The sequence below is a fragment of the Pteronotus mesoamericanus genome, unplaced genomic scaffold, assembly GCF_021234165.1.
Source record: "Pteronotus mesoamericanus isolate MK-2021 breed Mesoamerican mustached bat unplaced genomic scaffold, CSHL_Meso_final scaffold_21, whole genome shotgun sequence".
In the NCBI taxonomy this organism is placed as follows: Eukaryota; Metazoa; Chordata; class Mammalia; order Chiroptera; family Mormoopidae; genus Pteronotus; species Pteronotus mesoamericanus.
In genome coordinates, this window is record NW_026555310.1 from 18,918,478 (window position 1) to 18,941,685 (window position 23,208).

At 36.1% G+C, this 23,208-nt stretch overlaps 1 protein-coding gene across 3 annotated transcripts in view; it reads right to left on the reverse strand.

Moving 5' to 3' along the window:
* RASSF8 (Ras association domain family member 8) overlaps window positions 1-23,208 on the reverse strand; it is an 89,688-nt gene that overhangs the window by 41,827 nt on the left and 24,653 nt on the right. For 2 of the 3 annotated variants that reach the window (XM_054591318.1, XM_054591319.1), the window contains exon 2: window positions 22,342-22,418. The exons of the other annotated variant lie outside the window; for it this stretch is intronic. The gene's annotated coding sequence lies outside the window, so the exon portion shown is untranslated. The remainder of the gene's footprint in view (window positions 1-22,341; window positions 22,419-23,208) is intronic. 3 annotated transcript variants of the gene reach the window in all.

Consider the following 23,208-nt stretch of genomic DNA (forward strand, 5'->3'; position numbering starts at 1 on the left):
GATTGAATCATGAAGAAACAGAAAATCCTAACAGACTTATAATGAGTAAGGAAATTGAATCAGTAATCAAAAATCTCTCAACCAAAAAAAAAAAAAAAAAAAAATTTGAGCATTAGATGGTTTCAATGGTGAATTCTTCCAAACATTTAAAGAACTAATGCCAATTTTTCTCAAATTCTTCCAAAAAACTGAAGATGAGGGAACACTTTCAAGCTCATTTTACAAAACCAGCATTACCTTGTACCAAAGCCAGACAAAAATAGTGCAAGAAAAGAAAATTATAGGCCAATATCCCAGATGAACATAGATACAAAAATCCTCAACATTATACTAGCAAACCAAATTCAAAAGCAAGTTAAAAAGATCATACACCATGACCAGGTGGGATTTATTCCTGGGGCACAAGGATGGTTTCACAATACAAAAACCATTAAACATGACATCTTACAATAACAAAGTGAAGGATAAAAATCACATGATGTAGTAGGTGTAAAAAAGCATTTGATAAAATTCATACCCTTTTTGTGATATTAAAAAAAACACCTCTCAACAAACTAGGACTAAAAGAAAACTACTCAACTTACTTATGAAGGTCACATATGAAAAGCCACATATAGCATCAGGTGCAATAGTGAAAAGTTGAAAGCTTTTCCCCTCAGATCAGGAACAAGGTAATAAGAATTCTTATTCTTGTCACTTCTGTTCAACATGGTACTGGGAATCCTAGCTGAAGCAATTAAGCAAGGGAAAAAAGGCATCTTTTTTTTTTTTTGAAGGAAAGAAGTAAAATTACCTGTGCAGATGATATGATCTAATATGTACAAAACTCCTAAAGAATCTACACATGCACATACACAAACTGTTAGAACTAACAAATTCAGTACAGTTGTAAGATACAAAACCAACATACAAAAATCAGTTGTGTCTCTATATATTAACAATAAACTATTTGAAAATAATCCCACTTACAATAGCTTCAAAAAGAATAAAATATTTAGGAATAAACTTAACCGAAGAGATGAAAGACTTGTACACTGAAAACAACAAAGTGCTGATGAAAGAAATTAAAAATATACACAATAATGGAAAGATATCCCATGTTCACGTGCTGGCTGGTTTAGTATTGCTAAAATGCCCAAACTATCAAAAGTGATCTAGAGATGCAATGCAATCCCTATTAAAATCTCAAGATGTAGATAAAACAATCCTAAAATTCATATGGAATGACAACCACAAACGGGCTATAAATCTTCAGAAAAAACAAAGCTGAAGGCATCATACTTTGTAATTCAAATAAAACTGGGCCTTTATCTCACACCATACACAAAAAAAATTCAAAATGGATTAAAAAACTTAAATATAAGATCTGAAACTGTAGAACTCCTAGAAGATCACATAGGGAAAATGTTTCATGACATTGGGCTTGACAATAATTTCTTGGATATGACATTAGAATCACAGGTAATAAAAGCAAAAAACAGGCAAGCTGGAGTACATCAAACTAAAAAGCTTCCTGCAAAATAGAGAGAAAAGTTAACAGAGTGAAAAAGACACCCTACAAAATGGGAGAAATTTGCAAACCACATATTTGATAAAGGCGTAGTATCCAAAACATGTAAGGAACTCTTATAACTCAGCAAATAAAAACAAAAATGGGCAAGGGACTTGAATAGATACTTTCTCAAAGATAATATTCAAATGAACAAAATACATGACAAGAAGCTCAATATCAGCTGATCATCAGGGAAATACAAAACCACACTAAGATATCACCTAACACCTGTTAGAATGGTCATGATTAAAAAAGCAAAACAAACACAAAACCATCAAACAAAAAAACACCAAAAAATAAGGGTTGGTGAGGACTCAGAGACATTAACACCCTTGTGCACTGACGGTGGGCGACGGTTGTAGAACAGTGCAGTCGCTAAGAAAAACAGTATGGAGGTTCCTCTAAAAATTAAAAACAGAACTACCATGTGACCCAGCCACCCCACTTCCAGGTATTTATCCAAAATAATTGAAATCGGAATCCCAAAGAGGTAGTTGTACTCCTATGTCCATTGAAACAATACAACCAGGAGCTCAAAATAACCTAAATGCCATAAATAAATAGATATATATGTAATATATATTTGCAATCAAAAATTATTCTGCCATAAAAAAGAAAGAAATACTGTTATATGTTACAACATGGATGAAAAAAGCTAAGTCAAGGGACCGCCTGATTCCATTTATGTGAGGCATGCGTAACAGCAACTCACAGAGGCAGAAAGAAAAATAGTGATTGCCAGGAGGTAGGGGAGGGGGAGAAGGGAAGTTGCCATTCAATAGGTATAAAATAACAGTCATGCAAGATGGAAAAGTCCTAGAGATCTGTTGCATAACATCATGCTTACAGTTAACAATACTGTAATGTACACTTGGAAGTTTGTGTAGATCTCATGTTACTTAAATTTTATTTATTTATTTTTTTAAAGAACTTCCTTTAGGATAGCTTGCAAGGTGAATCGGTTAGCAACTAATTGTCTCAAATCTTGTTGATATGGAAGGCCAAAACCAAGGTATCATGAGGGCACTGCTCCTTGCAAAGGTTCAGGGCAGAATTTGCTCCTGGCTTCCTCAAGCTTCTGGTTGCTCCAGGCATCCCTGCACCACTCCAACCTCTGCCTCACTAGTTCCATTACCTCATTATCTTCTGTCTCAAAAACTCCCTGCCTCCCTCTTGTAAGGATAGATGTGACTGCATTAGGGCCCATCCGATAACCCAGGAAAATAACTGAAGATCCTTAACTTCTTTTGCCATATAAGGTAATATTTACTCTTTTTGCCATATAAGTAACAAGAATATACTTGTGATATACACCAAATGAGATCCTTATGTTCATTTTTTTTCCTGTTCCATCTTAGACAAATGACATAAAGCTGCAAATATTAAACTACAGCCCTGAGGCACCTCCAGAGACACAACTGAAAAATCATCTTCAAACAATGGACATCCGGAAAATTCAATCCCCCTTTGTAAGACAGTTATTTAAAAAATCACTTAAAAATGTAGTATTAAAATCTGAGTAGTACATTTTTCCTTAATCCAAACATTCCTTTAAAAGAACATTAACTCAGTGTCTTTCTGAAAAATTATAAATCTTTTTCTACAATCAGGAAATTTAAAAAATTCAAGACATCTTTTAAATTAATTCAGTTACACACACACACACACACACACACACACACACTCACCCACTCTTCTACATGAGCCTATGCATGAAAAAATTTATATTTTTTAGTCTGCTTTGGGAGGCAAAAGTTTGGATTTGGATGCACTGAAGCCATTTTGGAGAGTTAAGAGTATAAAGTAATGAGACTATGTTTTTCTTTAACATATGATATAATACTTCACATGCAGGTGGGTGCTGTACTCATTAGTGTAGGCAACTGGAGAAATACATACTTACTCATATTTTGCCACGTCTCAAACTGTATTTGGAATTCTCTTAGAAATTTCTTCTGTATCAGTTTATGATACACCGAAGTGTCTCATTTTTAATGGTCATGCCTTCTTTAAAGAGTACGAGTTTAGTATTCCTGAACTCATAGTTATTATTCGCTCAATTTGCGACATTTACTTATATTGAAAAGCAAACTTACCCCATGTGACAGGTTTCTGCTATTACTAAGATTATTTTAAAAGAACATACGCTGCTCGATGTGAGTGAGAAGGCTGGCATTGACGCCGGTGCACTGGAAAGGGCAACCAGTGTCCTCAAGCGTATCTGCCGTTCATGCCGGAGATGCTCTCCGAGGCACAGTTGCGACCACACCGAACAGCTGAACGGACCGCTCTTCGGCCGCCTTTGTGGAGTCCATCCCTGTGATTCAAGGACAGCACAGCACTCCTCGTCCCCACTATTGCCAAGCCAAACCAGGTAGAAGGCAACATTCTTACTTTGCCATGAGGCAAGAGACGTTCAGATTCACCAGAATTTAGTCCAGTTCTTGAGAGAACAAAAGGCTCATTGGGCAATTTTGGATATATTTACTTAATCCATTCATGAGCTAGTTATTCTAAGTCGCTTAACTGACTACAAAGGGACCAATACCAGACATCAGGCCTGGGACCAGATCTAATCTTCCAAAAGCAGCGAAAGGCTCTGGTAAGCAGACCAATATCCTTGGTTTGGTCCAGTATCCATCCTCTGCCCACTCCTCCGGGAGCGGGCACAGCTAGAGCAACGCCGGACCACCTACAGATGCTCTCTGCAGCTTCACCCACACCTCTGTAATTTCTGCTCAGTGATTTCAAGATTTGAATAATTTTAAGTGTTCAGTTTCCATACATCTCTATGATTCTCTGAGAAATTAAAATCATGTTCTCTGGTTAGCTACTAATGATGAGTAATGATACATACTTGGTTTTATAAACTTTTTGTTTTTATTTTTTTTTAGCTCATGAATCTTATTTGTCAATAATTCGTATCAAAGCAAAATGCTGTAAAATTTAAGTCTAGTTAAATAATGTCAAGAATTTAGAAATAAATTTCTGGAGCTATTTTCAGAAATACTTTATGCAAAAATAAAGTCTTCATAGGTGGTGGCCAATTACCTGTGGAAAATTTATGTAGATGCTTATATTCTAATGGATACAGCTAAGAAGTTTGATGAAATGAAACAATGCTTTTTAAAAAAATAATAAACAAAAATTAGCTTTTATAGTGACACAGACATTCTTAAGTATTCTCAAGAGTGTAGATATGCTCTAAAGATATGCTCTGGCATTACACTACAAGTTAAATAAACCAATTATGTCTAACAACTCACATGCCTCTTACAGACATTTTAGTAGAAATGAAATCAAGCTATCTCACAGACTAACATAGCACATGGAAAAGGAAAAATGTTTCTTATCATAAATGATCTCGCAGGTTCTGTTGGTTATTATTGCTTCTCAGCTCCAAATTAATCCTTCTGGCCTGCTCTATGAAAATGGATCTCGGTCCTTAAATATTTTTTCTTTGACAACTGCACCATGTCAAGAGAGGGCACTGGAGAGACACGGTGGGGAGGGCGGGAGGAAAGGGACTGCTCCGTGGTGTGCCTCCTCGACAGCAGCTCCGCCGCGGGGCGGGTGGCCTCCGCCGTGTGCAGGCCTGCAGCAAATGCCGCCTCTCCAAGGCCCTGCTCCTGCAAGTCCAAAGCAGAACCGGCAGCTTCCCCAGCACCAGCTCCGGGTGGCTTTACAGTATAGTGCATCTGGTGTGATACCTCCTCAGCAAATTCCAGGGGGTGGGTTTCTGGCAAGTTCCATCAAGGAGGCACCAAAATGACTTCTCTGTCACCCAGAGGACCACAGCCACGTTCTCTGTAACAAGGTCTGAATCTCAGCTCCAAGAGGCCTTTTCTTTCAGTATTCTGTCTCAGCCTTAGTTAGGGTAGTAGTTATGGAGATAATATATCTGCTATTTCCGTATCCTACAGAGTTCTCTTCTTATCAATCTCTTACTTAGAATCAATCCCCTGTTACACTTAAAGTCCTTTATATAAACTTTCTCTGTTCAAACAACCATGCAGTTCCTCTCTCCTGACAGGAACTCAATTTGTCTAGCACTAGAAAGCATTACTTTCCAATTCTTCCTTCTGTACCTTTGGATAAATATCTCTACTAACAATTAACAATACTGATGTAATAAAAAGACAAAAGCAATCAGAAAAAAGCTTTTTTGTTAAAAATATTTTATTTACCTAATCATATATGGATTTTTACTCTCATATGAACCAAAGAAAAACAAAAATGTTTTCTCAATTAATATTATTCATGTATATGAAAAAAATTCCAGTTGAAATACTAAAAATTTGAAGCCAATACTTTCATGAAAAAATACTTTTCTACTTTGTGCATAGCAGAGAAATAAAAAAAAAATCAAATAAATTTTACAAACCACTAGAAGTGAAAAGTAAAAGGAAAGGTCTCAACTAATAAATGAGCTTCAAATAATATTTTCATTAGCCTGTCTTATTAATATGAGTAAAAATATAAATCAACATCTATATAACAGGAAAATACACATCAAACAGCAGTAAGCAATGGAAAGGGGAAGAAGAAAATATTTTCACACCTCATTAAATAAGGTTGACATGAAAAACTGTCAACAAACAACTTTATAAATAACTATAATTCTAAAAAAGGTATTAATTTTATATATTATCTTTATAATTACCTAAAAAATTTTTCTCATTCAACATAAAACCTGCACAGAACTTTGCAATTTATAAAGCTCAGTCTCTTAGATCATTTTATGTAGATAAAAACATCAATATAAAGTTCCTCCTAAAATGAGAAGTATCAGAAAGAGAAATTAAGGAACTCCCATTTGTGACCCTATCAAAAATAATAAAATACCTAGGAATAAACTTAACCAGAGCTGAAAGACCTGTACATTGAAAATTATAAGATACTAATGAAAAATTGAGGAAGCAGTAATACATGGAAATATGTTATGTTCATAAATTGGAATACTAATATTGTTAAAATGTTTATATTACCTCAAACAATCTACAGACTCAGTGCTATCCCTATGAAAATTCTAATGGAAATTTTCACAAAAATAGAACAAATAATCTAAAATTTGTATGGAACCACAAAAGACCCTGAGCAACCAAAGCAATACTGAGAAAGAACAACAAAGCTGGAGGCATCTCAATTTCTGATTTCAAACTATATTACAAAGCTATAATAATCAAAACAGTATGGTATTGGCATAAAAACAAGCAGATCATTGAAGCAGAATAGAGAGCAAGAAATAAACCCACAGTTCAGTCATGGGGATGTGATATACAGCATGATGATGTTAATAATACTGTGCTGCATATTTGAAAGTTGCCAACAGAGTAGATCTTAAAAGAACTCATAGCAAGAAAAACTTTTTTGTATCTATATAAGGGGACAGATGTTAACTAAACTTATTGTAGTGATGGTTTCTCAGTAAAAACAAATACAGAATCATTATGTTGTACACCTGAAACTAATATAATGTTATATGGCAATTATACTTTAATAAAACATTAGTGTGTGATAAAACACCATCCTTCTCCCCCTCAACCTGTGCCAATCGCTCATATCCCAGATTGTGACTTTCTAGAGCAGGCTCATGGATATCAAATCAGATTACTTAAGGCAGCATTACAAGAAAAATCCTGGACATGTGAACTACGATCCAAAATTATGGAGAGATCTTAAAAATCTAGGTAAGGTAGAAGCTAATTCTTAATCTAAAGGACCACTATAAATGAAGCAAAGAAAAAGCACCAGTTAGACTTTAGAACCAAAAAGATTCATTAGGCAATACAAGAATAAAATGCCAATCAATCAATCAATCAATCAAACCCCCAAACAGTCCTAATCACTTCTAGGCTTTTAAAAGTTTTAAAACAAGTAAAAATGAATAAATTTCCCATGTGTTTCAAGGGAAAACAGGCTCTTCCTGCCTCTAAACTCTTTAGTTGAACATTTAGACATTCCAATTGTGGAGAATACAACTGCTTGAGAGGCAAAATACAGGATGAAAAAAAATGATAGTAATTTGGTAACAAATTATAAACTCCAACTGACCACCAGCACTTCAAAGTAATGAGTAGTTAGAGTTAGTGGGGTCTGCGGTCCAAGTGTTATAGAGAAGTGTTGTTCCCTGTTTTCAAAGTATAAATAACTAGGACCTTATAGATAAAGAAAAAACAGGAACAAGCAGAGTGAATGTAGGAACATTACTAATGAATTATTTCTCTTAATTTATTTTTCCAGAGAGCACATTCGAATCAGCATTTCTTTCAACACAATAATAGATCACCTAACATTAGGTATTATATAATTTCTCCTAACTACATCAGTACAAAAATAAGTAAGGGAAATTTTCATTTCTTTTCAAACTGAGATAAGTAACTTAAAATATAATGTTGCCTAACTTTAAAGATACACACAAAGCATAAACACTTTTCCATGGTTTCACATGTCAATTTGGATTAAGTCTCACCTCAATCTCTTTGCTGGCTGATGGCCTATCTGTGGAAATAATATTTTGATAGAAATTATTTTTCTATTTCTCAGTTTCGTGTCTCAGATTTCAGAGGAAAAAAAAGGAAGCGTGCATTTGCTAGAAATTTCAACACAAAGCAACGGGGAGGAATGATAATTTATTATCGTAGGTATTCCTGCTCTTTGGTTCAAACACTTCAATTCTGAATCCTGTGCCAAGAAGTTCTTCAGTAATCCTGGAGTGGGCAGAGACCTTTAAATCAAGGGGTCAAGAGAAACACTGGAACATCTAGCCAACCATATGTGAAATTTTTTTCAAACACTACCTTCAGCCCTGGCCAGTATGGCTCAGTTGGTGGGAATGGGTTCGATTCCCAGTCAGGGCACACGTCTAGGTTGCGGGTTAGGGTCCAGTCAAGGCACGGACAAGAGGCAACCAACTGATGTTTCTCTTTCACATCAATAGTCCTCTCCCTTTCCCCTCTCCCTTCTCCTCTCCCTCTCTCTTAAAAAAAAAAAAAAAAATTCAATAAGCATGTCTTTGGGTGAGGATTTAAAAAAATAAAACATGCTATCTTCAGTTGAAGTAGCAGTAAGGTCTGAAAGGAAAAGAAAAACTTGAAATCAATCAATCAATCAATCTAATTCTCATGTTTTTATTTCCACAATTGCAGCAATAACTCAGAGTTTTAAATTTAAACTTTAAAGGATTAGTATTTTGATGTATGATAAAAATTTAACGAAGACCTCACAGTCAGTTTCTGCTCTTTTTTCATTATAACAAGCTCTATGAGCTCTGTCAAAATTTTTTATTTCAAATATCCATTTGAGAAAATTTTCAAACAAATAAATATTAGAAATCAGTAATCAACTTGCCTTAATTTTACTGATATGGAGATGATTTTTATGTATTAAACTCAGATGTCCACATCAATCAAAACTTCTATAGAAAAATATTGCATGCATGTTCTTGCTATAAGCATGCAATTACTTACCTTTATTTATTATTTCCCAAAGGCAAAAAGTCCCAATTTACCTTATTTATTATTTCCCAAAAGCAAACAGGCACACTAGAATTTAGGAGAAAGTTAATACAGGCACATGTAAAGTCAAGGATAGCACGTATGTTTTATCTTGCCTACTACGTGATCGACCACAGATGCCAAGAATGCAATGTTGAAAAGGTTAATCAGTATTATCACCATGAACAAATACCATGACCAATTAATTATGTTTGCCACAGGCACAAGTACCACTCACATGACACATTTTACCATCCTTAATATGGAAGATCTTGGTCAGGAAGCCCTGGTTTCAAATCCTTGCCTCACTACTTAACAGCTGTATGACTTGAGACAAATTACTAGTTTCCTTGGCTCTAAAATGGGAATAATAATCCTTAAATTTGTCAGAGCTAAATAACAACAGACATGAAGACTTAAATACAACCTGATATACATTTCTTAGTTAATAAGAAATAGCTTTTACTAGTATTACTAAAGGAGTTTGAGTCTTTCAGAACTTATTTGTGACTGATCACTGAACATGACCTTGAAACAGGCAGGTCCCTGTCAGTGTTTGCTGCTGTAATGAATGACTCTCACTCAGCAAGTCATTGGACATATGGCACCAGCCAGCTGTGGCTGCATCTGCTGAGCAGAGGTACAGGCCACTCAGGCAGGGCGCACCAACACGATCCATGAAGCAACAAAAACCCACTCTCTCATATCCCTCAAACCAATGCTACCGGCCTGTGGTTTGTGCACACAATAGAGAAATGTGCCATTTGCTTAGAATGAGGTCTAGAAAAATAATTGTTTCAAAAATAGAACCATTTTATGCTTCCTGAGACCACTCACCTATCTAGCAAGTATAAGATAAAAACTGGTGATTACACTCCTCCAAGAATTTCAGAAACAGTCTTAATCTCGGCCTACTCAACACTAGCCATACTGAAAAAGACTTCTATCAACATGAAATATACTTTAATGACAAAATATACATATAATGAAAAAAAAAACCTTAAAAAATTTAAAGTTAGAAATTGCTTATATACAAAGTCTGTCCAGAAAGTACCCAGTCATGTACAATGAAAACTAGAGACATTTATTAAAGAAGATAGAAAACACAAGAAACATTATACACAGGACAATGATACCTCAGTCTCCTTCAAAATAGGTACCTTGTGACCTCCCTTAGTTCTCCCAATTGCCATAAGCTGCCCCTTCATATTTTCCTGAATCTCACTGAGGGTCTGAAATCTCTCCCCTTTCAAAGGTGATTTTAGTTTTGGGAAAAGCCAGAAATCTCAGGGTGCCAAATCTGGGCTGTAGGGGGATTGAGGCACCTGGGTAATTTGATGTTTCACCAAAAGCCTCTGCACAAGATACGATGCATGAGTGAACGCGCTGTCATGATGAAGCTACCAATCACCAGCTGCCCGTAGCTGTGGCCTTCTGAATCATCCAAATAATTTCTGCAGAGGAATGTTCAAGCTTAACACAAAATCTGATGCAGATTCATCGCTCTGCTCACTCAGTTTTTTTAATGCAATGGCCACACAGAATATATGCTCATTCAATGGCATCTACCATCCCAATTGACTAGTACAGTGAAGTTGTCATTGCCCACGCATGCACATTCCAGCTGAGTCTCCTTGGCTTCCAGGTTACATCGATGTTGTACAAACCGTTTTTATTATATAAACAATGGCTGGACTTTTTCCGGACAGACCTTGTATAACCAAGAAGAATAAACAATATAGCTAAAAGGAAACTAATTCCTTTTATTATAAAAAGTAAAGTTTTAACACTTAAAAACAGTGTCAAATCTTATGATTTTATTTGAAATTCTAACCCTGTGATTATAACAGCTAATGTGAATAGGCTCAACTACTAGGCCAGGTCCTATTACATTATTTTCGTGAGCTAAATGAATCTGATTGGAAAGCAGTAACAGTGGAAGGACACAGGTTTTTAAGAATCAGCAGACCTGGGTTCACTGCTAATTTTAACTGTGTAACCCTAAACTCCCTTAAACTCATGCAGGATCATTCTTCATCTGTAGAATACTCATAACAATATTTTTCTCATTAGTTTGCTTGTGAGCATCAACCTAGACTCACCTATTTAAAAGAGTTTTACGAGCACTACAGGGCTGTCCCACCAGCTGGCTCTCAATAAAGAAGCCACATTTTCCCATGGGTTTCTAAAATACTCTTGAATTACTTGCAACAAGGGAGAAGCTGGGAGGGAAGTCCTGTGGGCACAGCGCACAAGGGGAACTCCGCCCTTTTTATTGGGTGAAACACTGCTGAGCTCCCCGAGGACGAGCCCATGCCAACAAAGAGCCCAGTGGATAACATGCTGCTGACTGCATGGAAATCAATCTCATTCTCTCTCTCTCCCTCTCCCTCTCTCTCTCTTTATTCTAGCAGACACACTTTCCTTTATTTTGATTCTGTACATTTGGGTGGAGGGAAAGAGCTCAAAGATGATATTGCACAGCTCTTAAAGCTCCCTTGGAAGGAAACATCATGAATACAGAATGCCCAAGAAAAAAACTAATGTGGATACTAACCATAGTCCCCACGAATTTTTAAGAATTCAATTCCCTTACAAAATCAGTAATAATAAAAATAATAGGTGAGCAGAGTTAATATTTAGGTGTCAAGAGTGGTATACTGATACGAGGCCTGATGGGAAGATTACTTCTACTCTTACCTTCAGAAATACATGAAGCCACTTACAGCCACTGAAAAAAGACTAAATAAAACTGCATTTCACACAAGCAACACTCAAATACTCCTTGCCAGTTATAATGGTATTTTGGGAAGAAGAAGAGATTTGCTTTTCTCACTTTTAAAATATTAAATGCCTCACAGCTTTTTAAAAAGTCATTTGTAATACTTACTAAGCACTTACCATATGCCAGGAATTGTTTTAGATGCTTTGAATGTATCATTTTATTTAATTTTCATAATAATCTCAAGAGGTAGGTACTATTATTATCCCTCCTCTTAGGAAAAAAAACCACAATGAAGAGAAGTTCCAAAACATGCCCAAGATCACACATTTTATTAGGGAAAAGCCTAGATCTGAATCAAGGCTGAGTCTGCAAGTAGAGCTCAAACCTTTAACTCATACACTCTGCCAGCTAATAAAGTGAATAATTAAGCATGACATACATTATACTTAATTGTTTCAAAAGCTTCAAAGACACTAGCTTATCACTGAAGTTCAAGGGTCAGCCTCCATTTATTAATTAATCACATGATCACATTTAATTGACTCAGGTGTTCGTGGGATTGAAGGTGAAGAGGAAGAGCAACTATAACATCAAAAATTATCTTGCTCACCAGAAAGAGGAAAGTTCTACTGGGAAAGATTTGTCTAATCTTTTTGGAAAACAGGTTCTGAGGAAATTCTCAAGGGGCCTCTTGGTTATGTAATACTAACTAAAGTAAAAAAAAAAAAAAAGTCTACCATTTGCAGTGGGGACTTCTTCCATGGACACATGGCTGAATCAGCTCTTAGAAATGGGGCCGACACAACCTCAACCTCAGCTGGCTTCATCCCAAAGAAGCTGCAACAAAAACTTCTGTTGTACTGCTGCCAGATTCATTCATACATGGCCGGAATATATAAAGATAAAACTTTTGAGGGAAATAACAAGATCTAAAAACTAGGATAATTATTTCATCCATTATTACTCATGGACTTCTTGTCATTCCAATTTTCACTGTGAGCCACTTAAAAACAAAACAAAGAAAGTTCCCCACTTCTAAGTTCAATAGGCTCTTCCATGGTCTCATAATCATCAACTTCCTAATTACGAGAGGAGCGCTGACCATATCTCTAACCACCTCCGTCCTTTTTAAGTGCGTCTGCTGCCTGCCTCTCTGGACACTTCCTCTCGATGCAAGTTCTTCAGACCCGTCTTTGTACATCTCTCCCCACAATTCCTTCAGATCACCACTCATCTTGTACATATCCACATCTGTATCCTCTCTACACATTTGGTCCTAAATGTTTTTCATATGAAAATATGTCAACTCAAACAGTATGATCAAGACAGTCCATGATTCTGCCCTGACCAGTGTGCTCAGTTGTTTGGGCATCATCCCGCAAAGTAAAAGGTCGCCAGTTTGACTCCCAGTCAGTGCACATGCCTGGGTTGTGCTTGATGTTTTTCTCCTTCTCTTTCTCCCTCCCTTCACCTCTTTCTAAAGATACATAAATAAAATCAAAAAAAAATAAAAAAGATAGCCCATGATTCTCTGCTATACCTTTATTACTACAGCTTCGTCTGAGGAGATAATCATGGGACCATGTGACTATATTATCCCGGGCACAAAGCCCTGAGAGTTCTCTAGGTTCTGTGGATGTTGCTGTAGACTTTTGGTTTCAGAGATACAAAGATGGCTAATTCCTCAGACGACCTCAGCAGGTCTTTCTCAGATCTGCACTGAGCAGAACAAGGAACTCAATTCTTAGGATAACAAAATAAGTGAGAACCTCCTAACAGAGAGATCTGAAATTTAGGTTACTCCAAATCATTAATACTTTGAGTTACCCTCCAACTAGAACTTTGTCTACATCTAAATAATTTTGATCCTTTCAATTAATTATCATAAACCTACTCATTTTTAAATACTTGGCTCCAGGGATACCCATAAGCAGCTTTCCTTAACCTCTACCCAGTTACAGTACTTCCCCCTGTGCTCCCATAGCATGCTCTTCATTCCACCATTGCATAATTCACCATATTTTGCCATGTATAATGCATTCCCGTGTATACTGCACGCCCACATTTTTGGTCCAAAATCTCAAGAAAAAAATCTTTCATTTTAATCCAATTATTTATTTATTTTTATATATTTAGAAACAAAACTGATTGTCATATTCCAGAGTATTATTTTGCATATGGATATTGTTATTGCTGTCTAGAGTTACACTTTTAACACATAAGCATAAATAAAAAAATTTAAAACATTTATATACATACGGAATTAGTACTATCCATGCATAACACACATCCTTATCTTTCCCTCAAAAATTTGGGCAAACGGTATGCATTATACACTGCAAAATATGGTACTACCTGCTAACTCCCAGTAGACCTTCTGGGCAATACCAGGTCTGAATACGTATTTGCTTATCAAGAGAACAACTATGAAAGGGAATGGTGAAAAAGCTTTGACCCTTTTGCATATGATTCAAAACTTGAGGTCTATTACTTCCTCTTTTTGTAGTATTCGAAGTTATTTAAAAATTATTAAAAAAACACATTCAGTATGTATATTATCAACTATTCTATCAATTTTCAAGATTCAGCTAGATTTTCTTCCTAAGGAAGTAAAACAGCCCTGCAGCTGGTGTACAAAACAAATGCCCTTGATTCACATGAAGTCAATTAAAAGGATATAAAAATTCATACTTGAAATACTTACAAAAATTTTTCTATTTGACAATGATTTATCCAAAACAGAGGAAGTACAAAAGAAGAAAAGTTCACCAGAGGGCAGAGGGCAGAGAAAAGTGGGTGTGGCACGACAGTACAATTCATGCCTCTCAATGTCAAAAAAGTGCTTATTTCAACCAACAGAGATCAACCCGCCACCGTAAACTGAGGAACCACCTGTGAAATTAGTTATGATTGCCACCTACAATGTCTAGTCTAATGGACTATAAAGATACATTAAGGAAGTGTAAGAAGTAAGTATATAACACAGCAGAAACACCTATACATAAATCTTACCCAACAGTATGGTGTAAATTATAGAGACAGACATGAAAATTAGCAGGTGTCCAATTTCAAGATACAATAAAAATAGGGACACATTGCTCTTTATCATTCCCAGCAATGCTGGGCCCCCCCACTTCCAGGAAGCACAATACCAGGTGCACAGGTACACACCACAGTCTAACATGAATGGCAGCCGGGAATGCAGTCGGTCCAGCCCTGCCCAGTGATTTTGACAATCCCCTTGTCTTCATTTCTGTGTACAGTCCATCTCAATAAACATATCTTTACAATAAGTATATTTTTCCATGAAGGCATATAGAAATCTTAGATATTTGGTTTTCAAAAACACAATTCATTTTTAACTTTCCGAATGTAAATTTTTTTTAAAGAAAATCTGTAATAACCATTTAGAGTTAACAAAAATATTAGTTCCCTGTAGTTCTCGGATAATCATCATTAGCACTTTTGTATATTGCCTTCTCGTTTATTCGTAAATATATTTTAAAAAAGACGTGACAATATAAGGGCATTATAATTTGTATTATGTCCTTACAGTCTCACTTTTTAGGTTAATATCACTTTTCCATTTCATTAAACAAACTAGATACGCAGGTGGGTAAGCAGGCAGGCAGACAGTTCTATCACTGGTGGCAGAGTAGCCTGCCTTCTAGTTGCATTATGGGAGCATTCTTCTCCCACTGCCAACGTTAGGAATTACCAAGGTCTGCTTATATTATACTTTATGTATAGGTCACATATATGTGTTATACATATGTTTCTGAATCTTTAATGATATAGTATACCAGATAGATTATTTCTTTGTTAAGTATTAAGATTGAACAAATTCCTCGGTCTTTATCTGTTTATACTCTTCTTAAAACTGTCTACTAAATACTACAAACTAATTCTTAATTGGGCATTGAGTATTTTCTTACTTGAAATAATTCTTTATATATGGGTCTTAACTATTTTTACATATTACATATAGAGAAAATATTTTTAAATTATATTTTATTGTTTATGTTATTACAGTTGTCCCAATTTTTTCCCCTTTTGCCCCTCCACCCAGTCTTCCTCATTCCCTCAGGCCACCCCCATACCCTTGTCCATGTCTATGGGTCATCCATTTATGTTCTTTGGCTACTCTATTCCCTATGGTATACCTTACATCCCCAAGACTATTCTGTAACTACCGATGATGTATAGCTCTTAGTTCCTTCATCTTTTCACACATTTCCCCTACCTGCTCCCATCTGGCAACCATCAAAACATTCTTTGTATCTATGCTTCTATTTCTGTTCTGCCTGTTTGTTTATTTTGTTTTTTAGATTCACTTGTTAATAGATATGTATTTATCGACCATAATTTTGATGTTTTTCCTCTTAAAGAAAACCTTTTAATATTTCATATAATACTGGTTTAGAAGTAATGAACTCCTTTAGTTATTTCTTGTCTGGGAAGCACTTTATCAGCCCTTCCATTCTAAATGATAGCTTTGCTGGGTAAAGTAATCATGGTTGTAGGTCCTTGCTTTTTCATCACTTTGAATAATTCTTGCCAATCCCTTCTAGCCTGCAAAGTTTGAGAAAGCAGCTGACAGTCTTATGGGAGTTCCTTTGTAGGTAACTGTTTTTTCTTCTTCCTGCTTTTAAGATTCTCTCTTTATTTTTAACCTTTGGCATTTTAATTATGATGTGTCTTGGTGTGGGCCTCTTTGCATCCATCTTGTTTGGGATTCTCCGTACTTCTTGGACTTGTACGTCTATTTCCTTCATCAAGTTAGGGAAGTTTCCTGTCATTATTTTTTCAAATAAGTTTCCAATTTCTTGCTCTCTCTCTTCTCCTTCTGGCACCCCTATGATGTGAATGTTGGAATGCTTGAAGTTGTTCCAGAGCCTCCTTACACTATTCTCATTTTTTGGGATTCTTTTTGCTTCTTGCTATTCTGATTGGTTGTTTTTTGCTTTCTTATATTCCAAATTGCTGATGTGATTCTCAGCTTAATTCACTCTTCTGCTGATTACCTATAAATTGTTCTTTATTTCAATGAGTGTACCCTTCAGTTCTGACCAGATCTTTTTATGCTGTTGAGGTTCTCGCTAAGTTCATTGAGCATCCTTATAATCAGTGTTTGAACTCTGCATCTAATAAACCTACTTATCTCCATTTTGTTTAGTTCCCTTTTCCTAGAGTTTTCTTCTTTCATTTGGGCCATGTTTCTTTGTCTCCTCATTTTGGAAGCCTCCATGTGTTTGCTTCTATGTATTAGCTAGAGCTACTATGTCTCCCAGGCTTGGTATAGTGGCTTAATGTACTAGATGGCCTGTAGTTTCCAGTGGCACAGCCTCCCCTATTACCCAAGCTGGGTACTCAAGTACCTTGTGGGCTGTGTATACCCCTCCTGTGGTAGTTGAGTCTTGATTGCTGTTGGCACGTCCAAAGTCAGCCCCTGATTGTGTTCTGCCTGGGTAACACAGCATAAGCTCCAAAGCAATCTGCAGATGGCTGCTATTTGTGCTGGGCTGGGATGTGCCCAGGCGATGCCATTGTGTGAACCGAGGCTGGCTGCTGCTAGTGCTGGGGCGGGGTCAACTTAGCCAGAGGTATGGGGCTTGCTGAAGCCAGATGCTGCCTGCTAGAGAGAATTTAGGAAAATCTGAAGCATGGGCCAAGACAAGCCATTTATACGGAAAAGCCACTGGAAACAGTTTGGGTGGTCCTGAAAGATGGATGGGGCAGGGCCCAGGGAGTCACCAGAGTGGGGCAAACAGTGTGAGCCAAGTTGATGGAGTCTCAGATATGGCACCTGCCTGTCAACTCTGTGGCTCTGTGGGAAAGAGGACTCAGAAAGAAAAAACAAAGGTCACTGCCAGTACTTCTGTTTGGGAGAAAGCTGCTCCCCAGCTCTCGTCTGATGCTGGACAATTCAATTCCTCTCAGTATGTCTCTGATGACTTTCGATCTGCTTCTCCTGTGCTGGAGCTCAGAGGGAGCGTTAGCTCAAGTTAGTCTGTGCATGGGCCCTTTAAGGGGAACTGCCTGAGGCTCCAGAAGTTTCTGTCATCCACAACCTCAATCCCCACCTGTTTTTACAACCAGAAGTTATGGAGACTTATCTTTCTGGCACTGGTACCCTGGCCATGGGGTCCTGACATGGGACTGGGAATCCTCGCTCCTCAGACATCCCTCCCAATTTTTATCTGCCACATGTGGGTATGGGACCAGCCTGTTCCATGTCTCCACCCCTATTCTAAGCTTTCTATTCTCTTCCAAATATTTGTCTATTTTACAAACATCATACTATTTAATTAATACCTGGCATTACAAGTTTTCCTTCATAATTCCTCTTTATATAAACATTTTCTGGCTCTTATTTTTTATAAAAATGAAACTCAGAATCACTGACCTGGAAAAAACATTATTGTTGAGATTTTGATTAAAATTATATTAAACTTACGAGTAAATATAAAGAGAATAAAATGATTAATGAATTGTCTTCATATCTAGAAACACTGAGTGCCCACATCCTCATGGTGAAGTTTAATAGTTTCCTTTCTATGTGCCATTCACATTTCTTACAAAGTCTAATCTTCAGCATACTTTCTGTTGCTACTATGAATGGCCTCCTTTTTTCTCATACTCCTGAACTGGTTATAATTACTATATAGGTCACATTACATTATTTATAATGGAATTTTTACTACACTCCATTAGTTTCAGTTGATCATCTTGGGGATTTTTTATTATCTATAAATAATTCTATCCTTTTCAACAGTTCTTTTGCTTTTCTTAATACACTAGCTTCATATTTCAGAGCTATTTCAGATAGTAGTGATGATAGTTGGTTATGTTGTTAATTCAAACAGGAGATAAAATTCTGTTTTTTCACCATTATTGGTATTTTGGTTACTGACAGCTTGATTCCAATTTTGTTTAAAAAATTATGGATACTTCCAAAATATTAACTAAATAATTCTCTAAACAGTGAGAGAATGAGTGATTTTATTTTTCTTCACATTTTGCCACTAAATGGATTATTTAGGTTTTCTAAATCTACCTTTGTACTTTTTAAAATTTAAATTTTGTTGATTTATGTTTTTAAAAGAATCATCTATTTGATTGAGATTCTCATACATATGTGGAAAAATACCTAGAAAAGTATTATCACTTTTTATCTACAGATACTATGGTTATATCCTCTAACTTCTCATTTTGTATACTCTTATTTGACTAGCCATAAACTCTTCCAGTTTATTTTCCAAGTTTCCTAGAATGAATGGGCATACACACCTTTCCCTCCTACTTCTTTTAACATTTCTTACTTATGGAGAACATTTAACTGCAAATCATTTTGGTTAGTGAACAGCATTTTGCAAAAGGCAAGAGAGAAGCAAACATTAAAAACCTTTTTCTTTTAGAAAAAATATTCTATTGTCCTTTGTGAAAGACAGCATACCTAAAAATAATGTCTGGATACTAATTTCTCAAAGTAAATTTATTCTGTTTATAAAAATGATACCCCATCTTTTTCATTAAAATACATTTGTGCTTAAGACAACAGTATAAGATGCCATAAAGTAAAAATATTAATAATTTGATATTAGCAAAATCAAAACATTCCCTGATCAGAGTTCCATGAAAACCAGATTCCAATACTCTTAATATTAAGATTTGCATTTAACAAATGTATATGGCAATTTCTTCAAACTATTTCTTTCTTCATTAAGTATTATATTGTCCCATCTGAAATGAGTTTGAGATACATTATCAAAAAATGTCAACTTCAAATATAAACAACTAAACTTTGCTTTTTTACTCTCCCAGGGAAGTTTCAAAATGCTAAAAAAATGCAAACTGTTCTCTCTGTTCTAAAAACAGAAATGAAATAATGAGGTCACAATAGATGGCTCCTTTCTTGGAGGAAAAAAAAATGATGATGAATGCAAACGGAATGTTTATTGTCACTAAAATTCTTCAGGCCTAGATTCCAAGTACATGCATCTTGATGCAGGTTACTATGACAACTTAAATTACATAAAATGTTCCCCCTTCTACCAAGTTGTTTTCTCCAAGAACACTTCCAGCCTCCTAAAATGTGTGTGCATGTGTTACCTGTAACAACACTAAATATCTGTTTGCCAGTTTTATTCAGAAATACCCTAATCTAACCCCTGAAAACCAAGACTAAGCATACAAAAATAAATTCCATTAAGTCTACACAGGACAGAAAACCTAACTTGAAAACACTCAAAACACACACACACACAGCTTAAAATATAAAATGTTGTGAGCATTTTGAAAGTACTCCTCGTTACCAGAGGCACAGTATGTTACCACCATGCACTTCATCACAGAAACTATGGGAAATTACTTGCAAGGCCATTATGAAAGAAGAATATAGAGCTAAATCCTGTTTATCATTATTTCCCCCTCACTAATGGTTTTACAGGAAGGTACCAGAAAAGGGAGGGTGGGGGAAGTCCTATTTCAAACAGAGAAGCAAATAAACAATCTGTAAGATCTTATTTTGATTTACTCAATCTTTTTTTTTTTTTTTTTTACAGAAAATATGGGCTTTATAGTTTGCTCTCACAGTTTCAAATTTATAAACCTATCAAAGAGGCCTTGTGATAAACTGTGAATTATTCTCTATCATCATGCTTTAAAAGAATAATGGCTTGGGAAAAAAAACTGCATCATTATGGAGAAAATGCAATTTGGTACAGATAATCTGATTGTAAGACATTAAAAATTTAAAGTAGCTCCATTTAAAAAAAAAGGCATAAGGTCTTTTACAGTGTAGCAATATTGAGAATTAAAAGCTGGCTTTGTTGTGCATCCAAGTTAACATGACTAAAATTAGATGCTTCATTCAGAAAGACTTGGGGAATTCATATACTCTCCCTTCTATGAATAAGCTGGGTTACTTCAGTAACTAGCACAGGCAAAAAAAGTTTTATAAGATTCATGTATAGCCAGCTAAGTCCTAGCCCAGGATCCCTTCATTTATGTAAATCAAACAAAACTTAATTTAAAAAGGAAAACAAAACAGGATGCTAAAGGAGCCTCTTTGTACTTGAAGTCAAGAATCGGTCATTTAATTTTTAGCATACTGAGCATCTGAGCAGAAACAGCAAAAAATGAAAACTATTCAGTAGCAAACTGAAGTAACTTATACTTCTTCTACCTATACTAGTGGATAACTACCAGTTTTTCAACAGAAACAAAATAATTAAATTGCTCAAACTCGAATGTACACAATCCCTCAATATTAAACTTGAACCACAGTTCCTTCGTGGTATAACTCAATATATAAATCCTCCTAAACAGAAACAATTCATGTATAAAAGAAAGATTTATAGAACAGCTTTATCAGTACTGGAAGCTAAAACTAAAATGTAAGTGCCTGTCCAATCATGGAGAAAACTTTACTCAGCTGAGATACATAATACATTTTTTTCCTTATGCTTTTCTTCTTTAGACTGTAATACAAATAATAAAGTAAGGCATTACGAAGAGCAAGGCTCAACTAGGATTTTTCAGGTCTCACATGGACAAAACCAAATGGCCTTATTACAATCAGACCATCATTTACTCTCAACACTTGCGGCCTTCTAGTAATAATCTCTCCTAATCCACAAGCAACGCAGCACAGTCCACAGGACAAGTGAACTGGTGAGAACATGGACTTGTGCTTTTAGGACTCCATTCCTTCCACATAATCCAGTAATTACTAGGGGCTCTAAGGTTATACTTTTTTTATTTCAAGGGGAAATTAATGTATGTGAGACCTTCGAAATGCCATCATCTAGGAAAAAATGCAAGCATATAACTTTTGCAAATGAGGGATTAAGGAATTTATGAGACTATATACTGGCTGGTGCTCTTACACATTTTATTCACCTGTAAAATGTGAACAGTTTATTCTAAGTAATTCACTTACTACAAACGAGGTCAAATTATTTTCCCTCCTGGGACCAAGAAGTGACTTTGATGTTCAAGAGATATAGAGACGACACACATGGAACACACAAAAAGCAAGTGCAAAGTAATTTAGTTGTATATTCTCATCTCAAGGGACTTTGTGCCCCCCTTTACTTAATGGAATCAATTACTGATGCTACTAAAGAAATGAAAGCTCAAACTATAGGATATATTTCACACTTCTCAAAACCTTCCAGCCTTTCACTGTTAGAAATACACAGGCCTGAGCTCTGAGGCTGTCCGTGAGCATTAGTGGACTAGTGTTCAAGGAAGCCCAAGAACAGCAATACGATTTGTGATATTTGGCTTCAGACTTCAAATTTGGAACCCAAAGCATGTCTCATGATTCTAACAGCATCAACCCAAATTTGAACCTAGGCTTTACACTAAGGTGGCAGAAGATACCATGGTTAACCACATTTACACTGCTCTAAATAAACGGCTTACAAATGATGCTTCTTAAGAGTTCACCAGTGAACACAATCTCTAAAAGTCTCCCAAACTTTGAAAACTAATTTTATTTAAGTCACTGTCAGTGATACTCTTTCAGGATGTACGTAAGGAGTACAAATGTGCACACTCACCTTGTTGCGCCAGAGGCCTAAGGTGGGAAGAGAGGCAGTCTGGGCCGGAGGGAGAGTAGGGCTCCAGGAACAGGCACCTAAAAACGCACACGGAGTTCTTAACAGGCAGGCCTGGCTTATTTTTATCCTAAAAATGCTAAGTCACCCCATTTTAACTTACAATCATTAAAGAGCAAAAATGCACAAGCTTTCAGCCTCAGATTGTTCTCCCAAGAAGAATTTTTCCTTCCCTTTCTGATCCTCCCTGAATTGCAGTACTTACGGGGTGGGTTTGTTTGGTTTGGTTTCAATTAGTATTTTTGTGCCTTTGAAAAAGGAATTTCAGTTGTTTCTTAAAAAGGTCATTTGATGGGCCCATGGTGTTCTAGAGAGACTTCAAGCCTTCTTTTCCTCTTGACCAAAGCTCCCTGCAATCCTACAGAAATTTCTTGAAAGCAGTTTAACAGTTAGAGATTTGGAAAACTGCCTAAGGTCAGGGCCTAAAAGTGAGGCTGAAGGAGAGGGCTCAGGCTTTCAGTACTGAAAAATAAAAACAAAAGCATGCCGCACTTTTCCCTGGTGAGTAAAAATCACAACCGTTGGCTAAGAGAGGCACTTGGCACCAGTTCTTTGACCATCCTATCGCCTAATGCTGTGAGAATGTGAAACCCTGCCATGGCATTAGTTATAAAGAACGCCTAAGAAAGAAATCTTGGCTACAAGGTGAGGATTGACGCAATTCTTATGTCTGCTACATCCAGACTATACCCTTAACAGATGTTTCTGCATTTATTTATAGAAAGGTTTACTTTGGTGACAAGACCATCTTCTGTCAACCATTTTTTTAATATACCTGGAAACTGAATTTTATCATGAAGAGTAATGTCG